This window comes from Saccopteryx leptura, chromosome 3, assembly GCF_036850995.1.
Source record: "Saccopteryx leptura isolate mSacLep1 chromosome 3, mSacLep1_pri_phased_curated, whole genome shotgun sequence".
In the NCBI taxonomy this organism is placed as follows: domain Eukaryota; kingdom Metazoa; phylum Chordata; class Mammalia; order Chiroptera; family Emballonuridae; genus Saccopteryx; species Saccopteryx leptura.
The window spans coordinates 359869896-359892173 of NC_089505.1; positions in this window are offsets into that span (position 1 = coordinate 359869896).

Below are 22278 nucleotides of genomic sequence, written 5' to 3' on the forward strand. Positions count from 1 at the left end.
TATGAGGTAGATACTATCATCATCTGGGTTTTGTAAAAGACACCACAGAGAAAAGAAAAGTTAGTAAGTTGCTCAAGATCACACATCTCGGAGGCGACAGCCCTGGGATGGTGGCCCGGTTCTGTCTGGTCTCCGTCCCCCTCTTCAGGGCTTCCTGGCTTGAGTCTGGGTCCAAGGGCCAGTTTTCCATCAGCAGGCAACGCTGCAGGTGGGGTAACAAGATTGCTCAGTAGTTGGGTAGAGGTTCGGGATCTGGGTCCGAAAAGACGGGGTATGTGATGGTGAGACCCCGTGGTCAGGCGGGGCTGGCACCACGCCTTTTGCCCCAATGGTGGCAGCAGCTTCTGCTCCCTGCAGGGTGTGGTGGCCTCAGAGAGCAGGCTGCTGTGTCCGCGTGTCTGGACCCTTCCTCCTCTTTGTGGTGTTCCTCTGCGCCCCATCAAAGCGCGCCAGCCAGGCTCCACCCCTCCCGGGCCCTGCGTATGTGGGTTATTGCTCACCCCTGCTTTGAGGGATGTTCCCTGGGTGTCTCTGTTGGCCCCTGGAGGCATTGCCCAACACCATGTTTGTCAAAAGATCAACATGGTCCAGTGTTTTGAAATAAAGTTCTTAAAGAGAAGGCAAAAGGTTTTGTTTTGCTTTGTTTTGTTTTTCACAGAGCAGAATTCTGCTCCACGGGAGGGGTGCGTGATCCCAGGTAGATAGAGAAAGCTGTCCTCGCTCTGACTGAACTCTCATTGGCCTTGGAGAAAATTCAGTTCTCTCGCCAAAATAACTGCAGGTGGTGGAGGCAGTTTCCAGAACTTGGGGCGCGGGGAGGGTGAGTGAAGAGGTAGTTGCCACTGCCAGGGGCCCAGCTGAGCGTGGGGGAGCCCGCTGGAGGGGGCTGAGGCGTGGGGGTGGGAGGCTGTATGCACCCTTCCTCAGGGAGCGGGTGTCCTGCACTTTTCTCAGGGTTCCTCCCAACAACCCTAGAAGGTGAACGTCGTCAACCCCGTCGTAAGCACCAGAGAACAGGATCTGAGAGAGGGGTAGTTAGCTGCCCAGGATGCCCCAGCTTGGGGCAAAGAGGTGGGGTGCTGGAGGGAAGAGGAGAGCCCGGGCGTGCTGGGCTTGGGGACTTGGGGACGGAGACTCCGCCAGGGCTGGGGCCTCCTGGTGTGGGTGAGCGTGGGTGATGTGAGTGTGAGTGTGAGTGTGAGTGTGAGTGTGAGGAGGGCTCCCAGCTTCTCAGTAATGGGGCCCTGTGGAGCCTGAAGGGCCCTGGGGTGATGAAATCTCTGTGACGCATTTCTACCTGGCCCACTGGCTTTTCCACCTGAAGCTCCAGCCCTGGGGGGTGGGGGCTACTCAGAGTGTCTTTCCACGGCCTCCCCGGGGCTGGCTCTTTGGGGATGTTGTCCCTGAGCTTTCGCACGTCTTATCCCGCCCCTCAGCTGGCCTTCCCTTCTCCCCACTGAGACCTGCTTCACAAATGTGGCACAGGCCTTCCCCCTTCAGGAAGCCTTCCCTGATTGACTCCACTCACCACACCCAGCCGCTGCCCAACCTTAGAGGGCTTATGCAGGTGGGTCCATTGCTACAGTGCAGATGATCAGGGCAGGTGCAGGAAAGGGACAGAGTCTCACTCTACGAAAGGTCCAGCACCTGCCTCTGTACAATGACAACCACGCACTAGAAAATGTTCCGATGGGTGGAAATTAGATTTATGCCCAGACCCTCATTAAGGCCTGAGACGAAGGGCCCTTGTGTTTGTATTCAATCATTTCTATGGTTTTTGTTTTTTTTAAAACAAGTTGAATTCACTCTCCTCCTCCCCTTTCTCCTTTTGACAGGAAAAACAACATAAAAATAACATTAAAGGTTTCTTTTTTTGGAAAAAAGAGGAAAAAAAAATTCTTCCTACCCATAAACCCTCTTATTTTTGAACATTCCAGTCTCTGTTCACATGCGTGGCGACTTAAATAGCTGCAGTCAGGGAACTCGGACTTGGCCACTGAGCTCTGAGCTTCCCGGACGGCAGCAGAGATGCCATTCCCCAGGCGGCCCGCAGACTGCCAGCCAGCAGTGGGCACGGCTGCGAGGGTCACTGTTGCCATCACTACACCTGCTCGCTCAGCTGTGCGGAGGGACCACTGCCTTCATCTGGCAAGTGCAGGTGCTCCCCCACCCCCGCTTTGGTCCCCTCAACAATCTTGCAGGGTAGGTACTGTTCCCTAGGAAGCTGGTCCAGCCATCTGCCATCGGTACAGAATTAGACAGTGGCAGGGCTGGGATCCGAACCTGGTTCCTCTGAGCTGGAAGACTGTATCCTCTTTATTGCGACAGGGCTCCCTGTCTCAGTACTGTTCATGGTTTGGGCTGAATATCCTTTGCTGGGCGGAGGGCTGTCCTGTGCCTTGTAGGATGTCCAGCAGCATCCCTCCCTGTGTTGTGACAACAAAAGTCTCGGCACATAAATAGCCAGCGCTGAGAAGCACTGCCGGTCTCGGCAAATAAATACCAGCGCTGAGAAGCACTGCCCGGTCTTGGGTGTCCTTTTCCAGTGTCAGGGCTGCAGACACCGTAGGCGCCAGGCCGAGCGGTTGCCTGCAGGGCCCCTGGCTGTGTGGGCTTGTGCTGGGCCAGGTGTAGCCCAGGGTGTGTAAGAAGCGCTGAGATGAGGATTCTTGTCCAGTCTTTGCAGTCCTACCTGCCTGGCTTAGCCCAGGGGCGGTTACAGCGTCTCCTGCACCCTCTCCCTGAATTTCAGGCTTACCTGTTCCTCGCTACACCCAGGTGGGTTTGGGGGACTCACACCTATAGAGTGTGGCCTTGGCCGCTGTTGGTACACTTGGTGGTGTTGCACCAATTTGAAAAATGCACCCCTTTCTCGGCCGTGTTCCAGGGCTCCAAGCTTGGTGAGCAGAACAAGACCCGGATTTCTGCCTCCATGGACCATCTCAGATGACCTCGTAGGGTCCACAACCTGTACAGCCATTCACGGTAGCCCCAACTTCGAAAACATAGCTCACCCTCTTTTTCCTCCTCCACTCCATGGGAAGGCAGGGCCTGGTTGTGGGAGCCCACGGAGTCAACTTTCCCCCCAAGAGTCAGCTTTTGTTTCCGCCTAGCTTTGCCCTGGGCTTGCTTATTGACTCACTCAACACACCTATTAAGTACTAATGTTGTGCAAGCTACACTTTGAATACTTGAGTTGGGAGCATCAGAAATGAGGCAGTACGATATAATGCAGTGATTCTCAAAGTCTGGCTCAGGAGCCTGTCCTGAGGCTCTGTGAGATTCTAGAATTTTCTTCATGTACTCTAACCCAAACAGCACATTGCACCATATTGAATGCAGCAGCAAGTACAGATATACAGCTTTCTTCTCTCTCTCTCTCTTTTACTCATTGTTTTTTAGAGAGACAGAGAGAGGAAGGGAGAGAGAGAGGGAATCATTCATTTGTTGTTTCACTTAGTTGTGCGTTCATTGGTCACTTTCCATATGTGCCCTGACCAGGGATCGAACCTGCAACCTCGGAGTTGGGATGATGCTCTAACCTACTGAGCTACCTGACCAGAGCCCCAGCTCTCTTCTTGTAAACTCAAGATTAACAAGGTTTGCAAAATGTAAAACAGTGTCTCCCTTCTCACGAACTTTGTTTTGTTTTGGAAAATAAGGTTATTTTTCACGAAAACATATTATCTTAATACATATGTAGTGGGTTTGTATTTTTTAAGTGAATTCATGAAGATAAAATTTTTCTGATTTTTATTTTCTAATACCGCAAATATCAATAGATATAACACACAAGAATAAAAGCTCACTGGGGCCCTCAATACTTTTTTAAGAGCTTAAAGAGCACCTGAGACCAAAATTTGAGAACTGCGGATGTGGTGGGCCAGCGAGCCTTGATTAGCTGGTTGTGAACCTGAGGTAAGACTCTGTAACTTTTCTGAACCTCAGTTTTCACATCTGTAAAATGGGATTTTAATGACCCCTTCGTAGGGGGACTGTGAGAATCTCAGCTCACTTGCTGGAACCCAGGTTCTGTTGGGGGTGTTGCTGGTTCTGGAGAGCAGCTGGGGTGGCTTCAAGGGGGAGGTGTTGAGTGGAACATTGCCAAGAGGAAGCAGGGAGGGGGTTACCAGCCTCCTCCGCAAGGTAAATATGTGAGGATTGGGAAAGTTGGTCAAAGGAAAGGAATTCAGTTTGTGAAATCGCTTCAAAGGGGAATTGGAGGCAACCTGTTTTGCCTTTGATTATTTTGATTGTAACCTTTTAAGTTTTGTAAAATCTGCTTACAGTTCTTCTCCCCTTCTTTTTTTTAATGGACAGAGAGGCCTTCTCAGAGTGCAGCTGAGCTGGGCCTGGCTGGGGTCCCTCCGGGGAGGTGGCAGCCCTGTCTGCTGGGCACAGAGGCCTGGGACTGGCTGTGGAGAGGTCCAGAGCCCCGCCGAGGCTCCAGCTGCCAAGGGGGGAACCAGGCATTAGTCTTGACCAGGGCAGCGGAGGTGGGGCTTCACCCCCACATATGCCCTCCTGGGCAGCTGGAGGCCTATTCGTCGGCCTGTCCTGGTACCAAATTTCTACCAGATGAGATTTCTTCTTTGGGATAGGGTTCTTGTTTACCAGAAAACTCTTCCAAAGTCTAAGCACCAGAACCACTTCTCACTGGCCGCCGATGCCTCACGGTGGCCTCATTTATTTGATAGCAGAAAGCAAGGCTTTGGGGCCACAGGACTGAGGACAGAGAAGTTTTGAATGTCATGGACCCTAGTGAGTTTCCAACCTCTATGGCCCCTTGGGGACCCCCCCCCCCCCGGGTACCAGGACCTCTCCTGGCCCAGGATGATGGAGCTCAGATCTTTAGGTCTAAGCAGCAGGGACTTGGCATCCGTTCTCCTGGTCCCTCAGCTCCTTTTGCCTATTTGTCCCAGTTCTAGTCTAGGCTCAAGTCTCAACAGGTATATAAGTGATAGCTGTCATTGGTACTCAACTCTCTCACATTGGTGTGTCTTCCTTCTTCCTTCCGTTCTCCAGTAGTGTGTGTGTGTGTGTGTGTGTGTGTGTGTGTGTGTGTGTGTGTGGTGGGGGTGGGGAGGTGGCCATCATGACCCTGGGTTCTCCTTCCTCCCTGGTCAGGGCCCATGCTGACAGCTCGTGGCCTGCCTGCTCCGATCACAGGCACCTCGCCCCAGGTGGTTAGAGGCAGCCAGTTGGGAGTGGTTTGGTTTGGGTTTTTCACAACGACAGTTTCCTGAAAGTCACCCTGACTCCGGGCTGGGGATAGCTGGGTCCGGGCCAAGGGGGGAAACATAGAAAGAGGAAGGCGCTTCCTGTTAGAAAGCAGAGGGCTGGGGGTGGGGCTGTGGGGTGCCGTGTCCTGGGGCCCACACCGAAGGGACTGTGGGGGCCTCGCCCTCCTCGGTCTCCTAGGCGGAGGGCCTGGCACGAGCCCCCGTGGCTGGCTTTGCTCCGCCTGGCCTGCAGACCTCTCACCTGTCCCTCCCCTGCCCCCGTCCAGTGTGGGGCACTGTCCTCTTTCCACCTTAACTGAGAGCACAGTTCTTCTCAGCGCCCTCCTGGCTCTTAGACCCCAGACTGGCTGCTTTTAAATCTGCTTAAAAAAAAAAAAAAGAAAAAGAAAAAAAAAGGAAGGAAACTGAGGGTTTCCCTCTCAGAGCTGCCACCGCCCAGGGAGGCTTGGCCACATGCGGTGGCTCCTTCTAGGTCCCCTGTCGCTCCAGGAACGAGGAACCTTGCTGGCTTTGCAGGACCCCTTTCCTGCCCCATCCTCATCCCTGCGGGCCCCCCACGGCTCCTCTCCCTGGGGGGATAGTAAACGTAGGTAATAACCAGCTCGCCATAGCATTGCCTACTCACAGGGGACAGGCACTCGCCACAGCCCTTCCCAAGGTGACCAGGCCAGCTGACAAGGCCTCGTTTGCTTTTCTTCCCCTCAGGACCCAAATTCTCTCCACTCATTCTTCTTCTGAGTAGCCTGTTGGCTCTGGGGTCTTGAGCTGACTCGGCCTCAGTTTCGGAACCTGTCAAATGGACGTATAATTCTAACATCCACTTTTCAGTGATTTTTTTTTTTTTTGACAGGAACAGAGAGAGAGAGAGAGAGAGAGAGAGAGAGAGAGAGACAGAGACAGAGAGACAGAGAGAGGGACAGACAGATAGGAAGGGAGAGAGATGAGAAGCATCAATTCTTTGTTGTGGCTTCTTAGTTGTTCATTGATTGCTTTCTCATATGTGCCTTGACCAGGGGACTGCAGCAGAGCAAGTGACCCTTTGCTCAAGCCAGTGACCTTGAGCTCAAGCCAGTGACCTCTGAGCTCAAGTCAGCGACCATGGGGTCATGTCTATGATCCCACACGCAAGCCAGAGGTCCCATGCTCAAGCTGGTGAGCCTGCACTCAAGCCGGCGACCTCGGGGTTTTGAACCTGGGTCCTCTGCGTCCCAGTTCAACACTTTATCCACTGCACCACGGCCTGGTCTGGCCACTTTTCAGTGTTGATATGACCAGTCCATGGTATGGAAAGCCGCTCTTACTGTGGATGGTATGTCACAGGCTCACGGTTCAGGAGACCATGTGTTCTGTGTTGCGGGTGACAGTCTTGTTTGAGCTTGCCGTCCTAGTACAATTATTAACAACATCTGTTTCACTCTCAGAAGTGTCCTGGTTTGGACAAAGACACAGCCACTGTCTTCGTTGCCTGAGTCTCTCTCCCTGCGGCCAATGGCAGCCTGTGGAAAGGAAAGAATGCTGGCTTAGCCCTTGGTTCTTGTCCCAGCTCTGCCACCAGGCAGAATACAGCTGAGGATATGTAGCCTCCTTGAGTCTCTGTTTCTCTGGCTGGGTGGATAATGTCACCCACCCACCGAAGGGCACAGTCCTGTGTTGTTTTAGTCTGTGCCCCCAGGCTGGGTGCGTACTAGGTGATTAGTTGCGTGGTGACCAACTGAAGCCATTCCGGGCCCTGCTCACACTCATGGGATTCCCAGTCCCTGAGCCCGGCCCGTGTGCCTGTGCTCAGTGTCCCCCAGGCCCCCGCCCCCTCACTCCCCCAGGCCCCGCCCCCTCCACTCCCCAGGCCCCGCCCCCTCACTCCCCAGGCCCCGCCCCCTCACTCCCCCAGGCCACCCAGAGCAAGGCCAGGCACAGGCCCCGACCTGATCCCTGCCGCTTCAAGCTGCTCCCCTGACGTCTCTGAGCACCTGTTTCTTCAGCCTCAAGCTGAGAGATTGGGCAAGATGGACATGTTGCCAAGTCGAGCTGAGTTTCTGGCCTTGGGGGCCACACGTTGTAATGGGCTTGTGGGACACCAAAGCCACGTCTGGATTCTGGCTCGGCTTGTAAGTATTGCTGTAACCTCGGGCAGGTCGCTTCCCTGCTCCAGGCCACCATTTCTCATGCGAGCAATGGAGAAATCTTTACGCACCATGGAGAGGAGTCAATGAGCTGCTCTGTGAGGGGTTCACACGGTGCTGGAGGACTGAGCAGCTCTGTGAGGTGTTCACACGGTGCCGGAGGACTGAGCAGCTCTGTGAGGTGTTCACACGGTGCTGGAGGACTGAGCGGCTCCGAGAGGTGTTCACACGGTGCCGGAGGGCTGAGCGGCTCCGTGAGGGGTGTTCACACAGTGCCGGAGGGCTGAGCAGCTCTGTGGGGTGTTCACACGGTGCTGGAGGACTGAGCAGCTCCGAGAGGTGTTCACACGGTGCCGGAGGACTGAGCAGCTCCGAGAGGTGTTCACACGGTGCCGGAGGGCTGGGCGGCTCCGTGAGGGGTGTTCACACGGTGCCGGAGGACTGAGCAACTCTGTGGGGTGTTCACACGGTGCTGGAGGACTGAGCAGCTCCGAGAGGTGTTCACATGGTGCCGGAGGGCTGAGCAGCTCCGAGAGGGGTTCACATGGTGCCGGAGGGCTGAGTGGCTCCGAGAGGGGTGTTCACACGGTGCCGGAGGGCTGAGCGGCTCCGTGAGGGGTGTTCACACGGTGCCGGAGGACTGAGCAGCTCCGAGAGTTGTTCACACGGTGCTGGAGGACTGAGCAGCTCTGTGAGGTGTTCACACGGTGCCGGAGGACTGAGCAGCTCTGTGAGAGGGGTTCACACGGTGCCAGAGGACTGAGCAGCTCCGAGAGGTGTTCACACGGTGCCAGAGGACTGAGCGGCTCCGAGAGGTGTTCACACGGTGCCGGAGGGCTGAGCAGCTCTGTGGGGTGTTCACATGGTGCCGGAGGACTGAGCAGCTCCGTGGGGTGTTCACACGGTGCCGGAGGGCTGAGCGGCTCTGTGAGAGGTGTTCACACGGTGCCGGAGGACTGAGCAGCTCTGTGAGGTGTTCACACGGTGCCGGAGGGCTGAGCAGCTCTGTGAGAGGTGTTCACATGGTGCCGGAGGACTGAGCAGCTCTGTAAGAGGTGTTCACACGGTGCCGGAGGACTGAGCAGCTCTGTGAGGTGTTCACACGGTGCCGGAGGGCTGAGCAGCTCTGTGAGAGGTGTTCACACGGTGCCGGAGGACTGAGCAGCTCTGTAAGAGGTGTTCACACGGTGCCAGAGGGCTGAGCGGCTCCGAGAGGGGTTCACACGGTGCCGGAGGGCTGAGCGGCTCCGTGAGGTGTTCACACGGTGCCGGAGGGCTGAGCAGCTCTGTGAGAGGTGTTCACACGGTGCCGGAGGACTGAGCGCCTCCGTGAGGTGTTCACATGGTGCCGGAGGGCTGAGCAGCTCTGTGAGGTGTTCACACGGTGCCGGAGGACTGAGCAGCTCTGTGAGAGGTGTTCACACGGTGCCGGAGGACTGAGCAGCTCCGAGAGGGGTTCACACGGTGCCGGAGGACTGAGCAGCTCTGTGGGGTGTTCACACGGTGCCGGAGGGCTGAGCGGCTCTGAGAGGTGTTCACACGGTGCCGGAGGGCTGAGCAGCTCCGTGAGGTGTTCACACGGTGCCGGAGGACTGAGCAGCTCAGTGAGGTGTTCACACGGTGCCGGAGGACTGAGCAGCTCCGTGAGGTGTTCACACGGTGCCGGAGGACTGAGCAGCTCTGTGAGGTGTTCACACGGTGCCGGAGGACTGAGCAGCTCTGTGAGAGGTGTTCACATGGTGCCGGAGGACTGAGCAGCTCTGTGAGAGGTGTTCACATGGTGCCGGAGGACTGAGCAGCTCCGAGAGGGGTTCACACGGTGCCGGAGGACTGAGCAGCTCTGAGAGGTGTTCACACGGTGCCGGAGGACTGAGCAGCTCCGAGAGGGGTTCACACGGTGCCGGAGGACTGAGCAGCTCCGTGAGGTGTTCACACGGTGCCGGAGGACTGAGCAGCTCTGTGAGGTGTTCACAACGTGCCGGAGGACTGAGCAGCTCCGTGAGGTGTTCACACGGTGCCGGAGGGCTGAGCAGCTCCGTGAGGTGTTCACACGGTGCCGGAGGACTGAGCAGCTCTGTGAGGTGTTCACATGGTGCCGGAGGACTGAGCAGCTCCGAGAGGGGTTCACACGGTGCCGGAGGGCTGAGCAGCTCTGAGAGGTGTTCACATGGTGCCGGAGGGCTGAGCAGCTCTGTGAGAGGTGTTCACACGGTGCCGGAGGACTGAGCAGCTCTGTGAGAGGTGTTCACACGGTGCCGGAGGGCTGAGCGGCTCCGAGAGGGGTTCACACGGTGCCGGAGGGCTGAGCAGCTCTGTGAGAGGTGTTCACATGGTGCCGGAGGACTGAGCACCTCTGTGAGGTGTTCACACGGTGCCGGAGGGCTGAGCAGCTCCGAGAGGGGTTCACACGGTGCCGGAGGACTGAGCAGCTCTGTGGGGTGTTCACACGGGGCCGGAGGGCTGAGCAGCTCCGAGAGGGGTTCACACGGTGCCGGAGGACTGAGCAGCTCTGTGGGGTGTTCACACGGGGCCGGAGGGCTGAGCAGCTCTGAGAGGTGTTCACACGTTGCCGGAGGACTGAGCAGCTCTGTGAGGTGTTCACACGGTGCCGGAGGACTGAGCAGCTCTGTGAGAGGTGTTCACACGGTGCCGGAGGACTGAGCAGCTCCGAGAGGGGTTCACACGGTGCCGGAGGACTGAGCAGCTCTGAGAGGTGTTCACACGTTGCCGGAGGGCTGAGCGGCTCTGAGAGGTGTTCACACGGTGCCGGAGGGCTGAGCAGCTCTGTGAGAGGTGTTCACATGGTGCCGGAGGACTGAGCACCTCTGTGAGGTGTTCACACGGTGCCGGAGGGCTGAGCAGCTCCGAGAGGGGTTCACACGGTGCCGGAGGACTGAGCAGCTCTGTGGGGTGTTCACACGGGGCCGGAGGGCTGAGCAGCTCCGAGAGGGGTTCACACGGTGCCGGAGGACTGAGCAGCTCTGTGGGGTGTTCACACGGGGCCGGAGGGCTGAGCAGCTCTGAGAGGTGTTCACACGTTGCCGGAGGACTGAGCAGCTCTGTGAGGTGTTCACACGGTGCCGGAGGACTGAGCAGCTCTGTGAGAGGTGTTCACACGGTGCCGGAGGACTGAGCAGCTCCGAGAGGGGTTCACACGGTGCCGGAGGACTGAGCAGCTCTGAGAGGTGTTCACACGTTGCCGGAGGGCTGAGCGGCTCTGAGAGGTGTTCACACGGTGCCGGAGGGCTGAGCAGCTCCGTGAGGTGTTCACACAGTGCCGGAGGACTGAGCGGCTCTGTGAGAGGTGTTCACATGGTGCCGGAGGGCTGAGCGGCTCCGTGAGGTGTTCACACGGTGCCGGAGGACTGAGCGGCTCCGTGAGGTGTTCACACGGTGCCGGAGGACTGAGCAGCTCCGTGAGGTGTTCACACGGTGCCAGAGGGCTGAGCAGCTCCGTGAGGTGTTCACACGGTGCCGGAGGGCTGAGCAGCTCTGTGAGAGGTGTTCACACGGTGCCGGAGGACTGAGCAGCTCTGTGAGAGGTGTTCACATGGTGCCGGAGGACTGAGCAGCTCCGAGAGGGGTTCACACGGTGCCGGAGGACTGAGCAGCTCTGGAAGGTGTTCACACGGTGCCGGAGGGCTGAGCAGCTCTGAGAGGTGTTCACACAGTGCCGGAGGGCTGAGCAGCTCCGTGAGGTGTTCACACGGTGCCGGAGGACTGAGCAGCTCTGTGAGAGGTGTTCACACGGTGCCGGAGGGCTGAGCGGCTCCGAGAGGGGTTCACACGGTGCCGGAGGGCTGAGCGGCGAGGTGTTCACACGGTGCCGGAGGACTGAGCAGCTCCGTGAGGTGTTCACACGGTGCCGGAGGGCTGAGCAGCTCCGTGGGGTGTTCACACGGTGCCGGAGGACTGAGCGGCTCCGTGAGGGGTTCACACGGTGCCGGAGGGCTGAGCGGCTCCGTGGGGTGTTCACACGGTGCGGGAGGGCTGAGCAGCTCCGTGAGGTGTTCACACGGTGCCGGAGGACTGAGCGGCTCCGTGAGGGGTTCACACGGTGCCGGAGGACTGAGCGGCTCCGTGAGGGGTTCACACGGTGCCGGAGGGCTGAGCAGCTCCGTGGGGTGTTCACACGGTGCGGGAGGGCTGAGCAGCTCTGAGAGGTGGTCACATGGTGCGGGAGGGCTGAGCAGCTCTGTGAAGTGTTCACACAGTGCCGGAGGGCTGAGCAGGTCTGTGAGGTGTTCACACGGTGCCGGAGGACTGAGCAGGTCTGTGAGGTGTTCACACAGTGCCGGAGGACTGAGCAGCTCTGAGAGGTGTTCACACGGTGCCGGAGGGCTGAGCAGGTCTGTGAGGTGTTCACATGGTGCTGGAGGACTGAGCAGCTGTGCGAGGGGTTCACACAGTGCTGGAGGACTGAGCAGGCACTTCATAAAAAGCTGGCCCTCCGCTCGGCCGTGAGAAAGCGTGCAGAGGTGGCCTCGCCTAGGGCTGTCTAACTTCTGTTCAGCAGAGGAGAGACTTGAAGCCAGGTGTGTCTGTCACTTATGGTGTAACACCTTCCACTGCCCAGCCCCACTGGGGGCCCCAGGTGTTCACTGCCCCTCTCCTGCCTCAAGGGCGCTGGCCAGTGGGGACTGCAGTGTTCCTCTCTCCCCATAACCCGAAGCTCGCCTCCCACCTGCTTCTCAGGGATACTTTGAAGATGGGTAAGAGGGTGTTTTCCTCAAGCTCCCAGGCCGCTGGGGCCGCACCAGGGCAGTGTGTTATTAGCTGGAGCGCAATGACAGTAGCCACACAGCCGTAATGATTGCTCTCCAAACAGCCTGTCGCCGAGGCCGGGCAGCATCATTAGCCCCATTTGAGGGATGGGAAAGCCGAGGCCAGGATTATCATTGCTGACCTGCCCACGGCACCAGGATGAGTCAGGGGAGGCTCAATGCAGCCTTCCTCTCCCTCTGTTCTCCTTCCCTCCTGAGAAGAAGAGGATGGGAAAGGAGAATTGAACTCCTGAGAACTGCTGGCCTTTCCTGGGAGAGGGAAGGTGGACCACCATACCTGGGGGTCTAGCCTAGCAGAACCTGCCTGGATAGGGCTGGAGCCAAGGAGGACAGGGGAATCCAGAGTTCCCTTCCTCTCTGGCTACCAGCCCCAGGTGGCGTTACTGGGACACTGTCCCTCAACTTTCTTCAGCTGTTATTTTGAGGCTAAGACCACCATGGTAGTAGTGGTGGTGGTGATGGTGGTGATGGTGATATGATGGTGGTGGTGATGGTGGTGATGGTGATGGTGATGGTGGTGGTGATGGTGGTGGTGATGGTGGTGGTGGTGGTGGTGGTGGTGGTGGTGGTGGTGATGATGGTGGTGGTGATGATGGTGATGATGGTGATGGTGGTGGTGGTGATGGTGATGATGGTGATGGTGATGGTGGTGGTGGTGGTGGTGGTGGTGGTGATGGTGGTGGTGATGGTGGTGGTGATGGTGGTGGTGGTGGTGGTGATGGTGATGATGGTGGTGGTGGTGATGGTGGTGGTGATGGTGGTGGTGGTGGTGGTGATGGTGATGATGGTGATGGTGATGGTGATGGTGGTGGTGATGGTGGTGATGGTGATGGTGATGGTGGTGGTGATGGTGGTGATGGTGATGGTGATGGTGGTGGTGATGGTGGTGGTGATGGTGGTGGTGGTGGTGGTGATGGTGATGATGGTGGTGGTGATGATGGTGATGATGGTGATGGTGGTGGTGGTGATGGTGATGATGGTGATGGTGATGGTGGTGGTGGTGGTGATGGAGATGGTGATGGTGGTGGTGGTGGTGGTGATGGTGATGATGGTGGTGGTGATGATGGTGATGATGGTGATGGTGGTGGTGGTGGTGGTGATGGTGATGGTGGTGGTGGTGATGGTGATGATGATAGTGATGGTGGTGGTGGTGATGGTGATGGTGATGATGATGATGGTGGTGGTGATGGTGATGGTGGTGGTGGTGATGGTGATGATGATGGTGATGGTGGTGGTGGTGATGGTGGTGGTGGTGATGATGATGATGGTGGTGGTGATGGTGATAATGGTGGTGATGGTGATAATGATGGTGATGGTGATGATAGTGATGGTGGTGGTAGTGGTGATGGTGATGGTGGTGATGGTGATGGTGGTGGTGATGGTGGTGATGGTGGTGATGGTGATGGTGGTGGTGATGGTGGTGATGGTGGTGATGGTGGTGGTAGAGGTGATGTGTGTATCCTGGTTCTTCTAACCTAAAAGAGAAGAAACTGACACAAAGAAGGGAGATGGGAAGAAGGACAAAGGACTCACATTTGCTTAGCACCATTTGTGTGACACATACTTTTTATGTAGATTGCCGTCTCATTTTCACTCTACAATGAAGAAAATAAGACCCAGAGGGGTGATGTAACTCATATCACAGCTGCACAGCAGATGAGAAGCAAAGTTGGGATTTCAACCCAGGCTCATTTGGCTGCAAAGCTGTTCTTTTGAAAGTAACCCACCCTGACTCCTCAAATTCCTTCGGGAGAGATGGGATTTATACAGGGTCAACTCCATGAGTATGTGACCTGTGCAAATGCACAGGGCCCTCACTCAGGGGGACCTCACCATTGGTTTAATTAGCTCTGCTGTCACTACTTTTAAATTCTTAATAATTTTTGAACAAGGAGTCCTACATTTTCATTTTACAGTGAATCCTGAAAATCACGTGGCTAGTCCTGAGTGTCTGTGCAAAAGGCCATGGGACCAGATGCCTCAGACTTGCAGAGGGCCTTGGACAAGTCACTTTTGCTCAGGGTCCCCATCTGCACCATTAGCCTGGGTGAAATGGCCAGGTCTCACTGACATCGTATTCATGGCGCCTGGACCACAAGCTTGGTGAGGACCTCTTTTGTGGGCAGAAGTATGTGGAAGGAGACAGAACCTGGGGCTCAACCTGGGGAGACTTGGTACCTGGTGGAGGTTTAGAGTGATTGACAGGTACTAGAGACCCAAGAACGGGAGCACAGGAGTTCTCTGGGCTGCTGCAGACTGATGGTGATGGGTGTGGTGGTGGTGAGTGTGGTGGTGGTGGTGGCAGAGGCTACTACTTCTCCAGCTGTTAGTCTAGACCAGAGATTTTCAACCTTTTCATCTCATGGCACACATAAACTAATTACTAAAATTCCATGGCACATGAAAAAATGTATTATATTTTTTGCTGATCTGACAAAAATATAATTTTGATTGACTGACAAAAACAAAAACAAAAACGATTACCTACCATTTTTGCTTCCAGTGACCTTTTAAAAAATTGGGTGCCTAGCTTCATGGGCAGAGGTGCAGTGGATAGAATGTCAACCTTGGAATGCTGAGGTCACTGGTTCAAAACCCTGGGCTTGCCTGGTCAAGGCACATATAACAAGTAATCAACGAACAACTAAAGTGAAGCAACTATGAGTTGATACTTCTCATTCCCCACCCCTTTGTAAAATCAATAAATAAAATCTTAAAAAAAAATCAGGTGCCTATACTTGTATATAAGGACTTCCGTACCAAGAATTAACCAATCAGATGCAACCTTATTACGTGACATGACCATTTAGATGAAACTCTGTTATATGACCTATATATTGATACTTATGGTTCAAGACAGGGCATTCACACTGGATGGCTATTGTTGTGTTGGCTGTTGTCATTTTTTCATTTGACAATCTGAGGGGAAAGAGGTCAGTGCCCCTGATTAAATAGTCAGGTACTGCATGCTTTAAAAATTCTTGTGGCACAGCGGTTGAAAATTGCTGGCCTAAGAAGTTGTTGAGAAATTGTTGACATATATAATCATTAATTTTCTCTGGTCAGAACTGGATGGGAGGCCTGACCAGTTTTTTTCTTTCAAATAAACACTTTGACTACTTTCAAAGTCATCACCAGGAAAGACTGTGTACATATTCCAACAAATTCGTTGCAGAAGATGCTTTGGTGCTCCGGGCACATCCCATAGGCTGTCTCCGGTTTTAGCTGCACCTGAGGGGGCTGGATGGTTTCACGTGGAGCAGTTCCTGCTGTAGCTTCCCACCTCGGGCACTGGGCGCAGGACTCTCTGATTTTCTGTCTCAGGCCTCATTGCGGGAGTCCACTCAGCTTTGTTTAGGGGCAGCTCCGAAGTCGGAGGTCCCCACGGAATCTGGCTCTTATGCCTGGTGGGTGCCTTTAGGGTGACTTCAAAAACAAGCAATTATATTGACTTTTCTCCCTTCTCTGAGTCATTCCCCTCACCGTGCATTACTGCTTCTTGGGGTCATGTCCTAGCAAACTGTGTGAACCCTAGTCCTTGTCTTAGGCTCTGCTTTTTGGGGAACATAGGCCGAAATTGGTGGTATCCTTTACGATATCATCAATCCCTTTTCAGGGCCAACTTTCAGAAGCAGAGGCCTGACCTTTCGCATCTTTTCAAACAGAGCAAGCTTTTTGTCTTCCAGAAGGGAGTGATTTCTGGCAAGAGCCAAACATGATCCAGAGCAAAGCCTGGTGTGGGGTGGGTGATAAATCCCACTCCGTGGGGAATGGCGGCCGGGGTGGGACCCACGTGGAGGGCTGGCCTTTGCCAAAACTCGGCTGCAGTCCGAGCTTGATTGTGCCCTTGCCCGTGTGGTCTTCTTCCTGCCCCAGGGACTTCTTTGTGAGATGCAGGACAGCAGCACTCTGCTCCCAGGTTTGCCAAGAGGATTTGAGAGTATTTGTGAAATCACCTGTGATTATAAATAACTAGACACACACATGTGAGTTATGATGGGTTGAAAACAAGATGGCAGTTGCCAAGTAAAGAGTTGGGAGCCAGTCCACTGAGAGGGCCGTTCCCCATGGGAGTCGAGCACAGCTGATCGTGGGAGCATCTATAGAAGGACCTCACCAAAAGGCTATTGGGCAGAGAGAACTGCTTTCTGGCTGTGGTCACCCTGGGAAGCTGGTCACAAAGCACCCTTGGGCCTCCACGGGCATCCCTGAGATACTGTTTGTACAGATGTTCTGCTTTGTGAACTTGTTCTGTGGGCAGTCATGAGCTAGGCTGTGAGGAGAAGCACGCGACCCCATGGCTTGGCAGGCAGTTGATGAACTGGCCCTGTGGGTGCAGGTGCAGGGCGCTGGTGTTGGTATGAGTGCCGTGCCGGGGTCTTCCATCTATGTGACAAATATTTACTGAGCAGCTGCTGTGTATCAGTCACTGTGTAAATGCCGGGGGTGCAGCAGGAAGCCCTGGCTCTTCTGAGACCACGTTCTAGTGGGGAATAAAGAGGATAAAGAAATACAGATGTATGGTCAAGTTGTGTCGTGAAAACAACAAATAAATAAAATATAGCCAGGTGCGGAAATGGAGAGTCACAGAGTGCTGCTGTCTTAGAAAAAATGGCCAAGGAAGATGGTTTGAGGAGTTGACATTAGAGTAGAGACTGGCCAGCCACGAGAGAGGGAATCATGAGGGATTTGGGTAAAGGCAAAGTAAGAGTCAGTGCAAAGGCCCTGAGGTGAGAGAGGAGAGAGAGAAAGAGAGGGAAAGAAAGAGAAGAAGTGAAGTCAGAGAATTCAGGAACCAATGAGGCGATGGGGAGACTAGATCCTGCCCGGCTTTGTAGGCCAAGGTACAGTTTAAGTCCATCTTTGCCTCTACCTGCGGTGCTACTTTGACTATGTCCCTTCTGTTTATATGCAAAGCGAAGGGTGGGGCTAGGCAAGTGGTTCCAGCTGTAAAATGTCTGCTTTCACAAAGCACCAATGCCCGGCCCACTGAATCAGAATCTCTAGACAGGAGGCCCGAGCCTCCATGTTTATCACCTGCCCCTCCACCCCAGGTGATTCTGTGAGCAGTCTGAATCCAAAGTACCCTGGACCAGCAGGACATCAGGGCCAGAGGAGGGTTTTCTGACAGGAACATCTCAGCCAGCTTTGGCCGAGGCCAGCAGCCGGCCTCCCCACCACACGCTGGACTCTGCAGGAAGAGCGCATGAGTCCTGTCCCTTCCCGTCCCCAGACCCCAGGCCCAGAGGGCCCAGGGCAGTGCCCCCGTGGCTCTGGGAGGTTTTGTTTACGGTGCACAATTCACTTCTACATGGGCTGCGCAGCTGCGATCTTGCCTCATCGCGTTGCCAACAGTGAGAGGTGACCTTCACCCCCGCCTGCTAATTTCTCAAGTTCCTCTTTCGGGCATATGCCTGTCCCTCCGCGTTCCCGTGGCTGCGTGGACGTGGACCGAGACCCAGAGGGTGACTAAGAGGGGAAGCCCCCGGGCCGAGAGGCTCCTAGTGGCTCCTGGATTGCGTAAGGGCTATTTTTGAAGCGATTGCAGACAATGTGATGAATCATAGTGAGCGCACATGGCTCCTGTGGGGGACCATCCTTCCTCATGCTGCTGTGGAAAGTGGAGTCTCTCAAGATGAATCAGCAGCGGCAGAGCCCCAGGCCCGTGGGAGGAGGGTGAGGGTGCGAATTACACATTTCCAAGGTATTGGGCTGCGGCCTCCGGGCTCTGGGAGCGGGGGCTGCAGGAACCCACCTCTTTGGTTTCCTCAGTGACTCAAAGGGCCTCCCTCACCCACCTGGGCCAGCCACCTGGAACCTTGGGGACACTTGACTCTGGTCACATAACAGAGACTTGACTGAAGGAAGTCTGAGGAGGTGCGGCCCAGTAGAGCTGCTTGATGGGGATACATAGGCTCGAATCCGGAAGCGCAGAGGCCTCCCCTTGACTGGGTGGCCCACGCGAGAACTTCCTGACCAGGAAGACAAGGCTCACACCACTTCTGTTAGGGAGTCCAGGGTTGTCTTCGTAAGACGTGGATTATTGGGTAATCTGTGGTCCTCAGTCTTCACAGAGAAACAAATAGGGTCCCCCTGGAACCCCAAACCCCCCTAAGGCAGACTGTCCCCCTTGTCTTCCCACTGTCTAGCTAATGACAAAGTCTCCTTCTACTTTGGACCAAACAGCAGAATCACAAAGGAAGCCCAAAGTCTGACTTTCACAGTCTTTCTACTCTTCCAAGCTTAAGATGTACCAGCCAAGAGGTGGCCGGGAGCCCTCGGACTTAGGAATTAGACAACACTGGGTTTGAGACCAAAGTCAATAAGGCGTCTTGGATCAAAGGGCTGGATGCAGCTGACCCTCAGAGCTCTCATCTGCAAAAGCAGGAAATGAGATCGGCCTGCTGAGGCCGTCAGTAAGGACACGCGAGGACTGCCCGAGTCAGCAAGGCCAATGACAGACTCTACAGCCGGGGTGTAGGTCTTGCTCGGCTACTTGTTAGCTGTGTGTCCTTAAGCAGGTCACTTAACTGTTCTGTGTTCCAGTTTCCTCGTCTGTAAATGGAGATGCTGTAATGGCATCTTCCTCATGGAGTTGATAAAGAGGCTAATATATGTCAAATTGAAAGGCAGACTTCCGGTATAGAATGCATTCTCAATAAATGCTTGCTATGGTCCTAAAAAGTGAATATCATAGCTAGTTATCACAGATTCATTATAATCAGAGCTCAAGAAAGGATGGTTCTCATCTTCAGCATCATTGTTGTTATTATTTGGAGAGCTGGAGTGTATCTGGATAAAAGCTGAGGCCTGAGGGCCCACTGAAGAAGAAAAACAGAATCTGAAGTCATGAAGACGGTGGAAGCCAGACGCTGGGCCTCCTTTGTGATTCTGCTGTTGGGTCCAAAGCAGAAGGAGACTGATTTGTTGGCCAGTAGAAAGACAAGGGGCACAGCTGCCTTGGCGAGGACCGGAGCTCCAGGGTGACCCTGTTCCGCTCTCTGTGAAGACTGATGACCGCAGACGGGAATAACCCACACCTGACGAAGCAGACCACCCGGCCTTGTGGCAGAGCTGGGCTGCTGAGGTTGACGTGAGAGTTTCCTTTCATGTTTGTCAGAACGATGTGCTCGGTTGGGCAACAGCTGAAAACTGGAGTGCCTTTCTGTGGCTGCTGGTGCCGGTGAACGAGGTTCCTTCCAGCCCGGCTGTTCGTGGGGTTCGCGAGGCTAGCTGGCAGCTCTTTGTGCATGAGCCTCACAGCTGGGCTTGAGGTTAACCCACTTTCAGGAAGCAGCTGTCTTCATAGAGCGGTTCTCCCCTCTGGCTGTGCATTTGAATCACATGGAAAGCCTTGAAAAATTATGCTGCTTGGGCCGCACCCCAGAGTAATTGAATTTGAATGTCCAGAGGCCGACCAGGCTGTGTGGGATTTGATATCTCCCCAGATGGTCCTAGTGTGCGCGGAAGGGCGAAAAGCCACGGTGGGCTGTCTACCCTGCGCTCTGAATTCCGTTCTTTTTTTTTTTTTTTTTTTTTTACAGAGACAGTGAGAGTCAGAGAGAGGGATAGATAGGGACAGACAGACAGGAACGGAGAGAGATGAGAAGCATCAATCATCTGTTTTTCGTTGCGACAGCTTAGTTGTTCATTGATTGCTTTCTCATACGTGCCTTGACTGCGGGCCTTGTTTAGCAGACCGAGTAACCCCATGCTCGAGCCAGCGACCTTGGGTCCAGGCTGGCGAGCTTTGCTCAAACCAGATGAGCCGTGCTCAAGCTCCAACCTCGGGGTCTTGAACCTGAGCCCGCGCTCAAGGTGGCAACCTCGGGGTCTCGAACCTGGGTCTTCCACATCCCAGTCTGACGCTCTATCCACTGTGCCACTGAATTCTTTTCTTTTCTCCTCCCTTTCATCAAGAACTACCTGCCCTTCCTCCGCCCCATCCCACCTCACTCCACTTCTTTTTATTGTGACCCATTCTATTTGGATACATCTCAAGGTAACTGATTGGTTTTCAGATTCGATCTTTCAAAAAGCACGTACTGAAGGCCAGTCGGGCGCCGAATACTGGTCTAGGAGCCGCCGGCAGCGGCAGGTAGCAGGAAAAGACAGAGTCCCTGCTCTCCTGGAATTAGAAGGGGAAGACAGGCCATTAGTCAATGAAGAGAGAATGTTCACAGGTGGCGAAGGGAACAACAAGTCAGGGAAGGTGTGGGCGTGACGGGCGGTCAGAGAAGGTGACGCGTGCAGAGCCCTGAATGAAGTGGAGGAGCCATCATAAGGATACGTGGGGATAGACTCTTCCAGAAGGAGGAAGGAAGTTCTGAACCCCCGGGAAGAGAGCGAGTGGGGCAGGACACGGTCCCCTCTGGTTCGTCCCCACCGCACACATCACATCTCTTCATTTTGTTGACCGCCCACCCCCTCCCAGCCCTCCACCGGCTCTTGCTATTTTATTAGGTTCAGTCCTAACTGGTTTCTTTGGACTTGGTGTAACCAACTGGGGTTCGTCGTCTAATACTGGGTAACAGGTGCTCACGCTGCTCGATGACGGTAGACGCTCATTCAGAGGCTTGCTGATGGAGATGGTGCCGTCTCATCCGGCTCAGCTCAAATCTGGGTAGCTGATCCGTCTGACAACCGCGTGCTAAAACCATGCGCAGGTTTAGAGAGAAATTAGAAATCGGTCACCTCAGATGTATTTCCGGATGTGTATTTCCAGAGGTGGATTTTTCGTTCGATGATATCTACTCCGAATACAGGGCCTCGGTGGGCCACAGAACCCAGCAGCATTCAACATACACACTCTAATCTTCTTTTCCCACCTGCTGCATGTCTATGGGCCACATGTCCAGAAAAGTCTCCACAGCAGCACACAACGGCTGCCCCAGAGTAGTGGAGAGGGAGAGAGGGGAAGAAACCAAATAGGGGTTTATAGAAGAAAGAGCTTCTAGACTTGGAAATGAGTTTTAGAGGTTATCTTGTCTAATACCTTCATTTGAGAGGCCAGGGAAAGTGACTTGCCTGGGTCACCAGGATCACGTGTGCGAGACCCTGGACTGGGACCCAGTTTCTCACCTCTGGACTCTTCCCCTCAGACTTCATTTTTCTGGGCCAACACAGGGCTACGGGGCATGGGTAGGGTGGTTGGTTCTAGTTTCACTGGGATGCGTCTGGATCTCATGGAACCCTTTGCCTTCAGGGTCCTCTCTCTGTCCACCCCTGCATGTCTGGATCCTCCCCGGGCCATCTTCCTTTAAATGCATTCAATAATTCAATACATTAAATGTTTATAAGGCACTCCTTACACACCAAGAGCTGCACTGGGGTCTGGGACTCCCTTGTTGAGCAAAGTACACATGGACCCCACCCAGGGGTGCCATTCTGATCTCCCTATTTGGAAGAAACAGCTATCATCCTGAACTCCGGGCCTGTTGTCTTGACCGCGTAAGACACCACCCCTCAGTGTAATAACAGGATTCGTGACTCATCTCTGGAATCTAAGCTCCTTTAGGGCAGGATTAGTGCCCAGATCTGCGAATGTCTCTCCTAAAGCACGTGGCTCAGCGCCTGCCCCAGCTGCCTTTGTGAGGTAGTGAGTTCCCGGTCACTGTCACATTGGGGGTGGGAGGACTGTGGTCATTCCTCCCGCTGAGAGTCTCAGTTCCTCCTGTGACGTCCTAATGACACCTGCCACTTACTGCGTGTTCACTACACCCCAACACGGCGCTTTGGGCTGTGTATATACATTGAATCCTCACACCCACCTTCTTCAGGAGGTGATATTCAGACTTTCAGGGTGTAGACTGGGAGTCAGAAGTTGGGCGTACTAGTGCTTTGCTCCGAGGCACTCAGCTTGGAAGTAGCTGTAAATGAACTTAAAAACAGGTGAATTTCTGTGCCTGTCTTTTTCAAACTGAATATTATTAACTATTAGTAGGGTTTGGAATTGATTTAGTGGATTGTGATTAGTATTTAAAAAGGGAATAGAAGAGAAACCATAAGTATATTGCTTCTAGTAAGTCTTAAGAATTGGTTTCTAAATATTTTGTTTCAGATACACACACACACACACACACACGCACACACACAGAGGTAAGTGTTCTGTGTCATGATGTAACATGCATT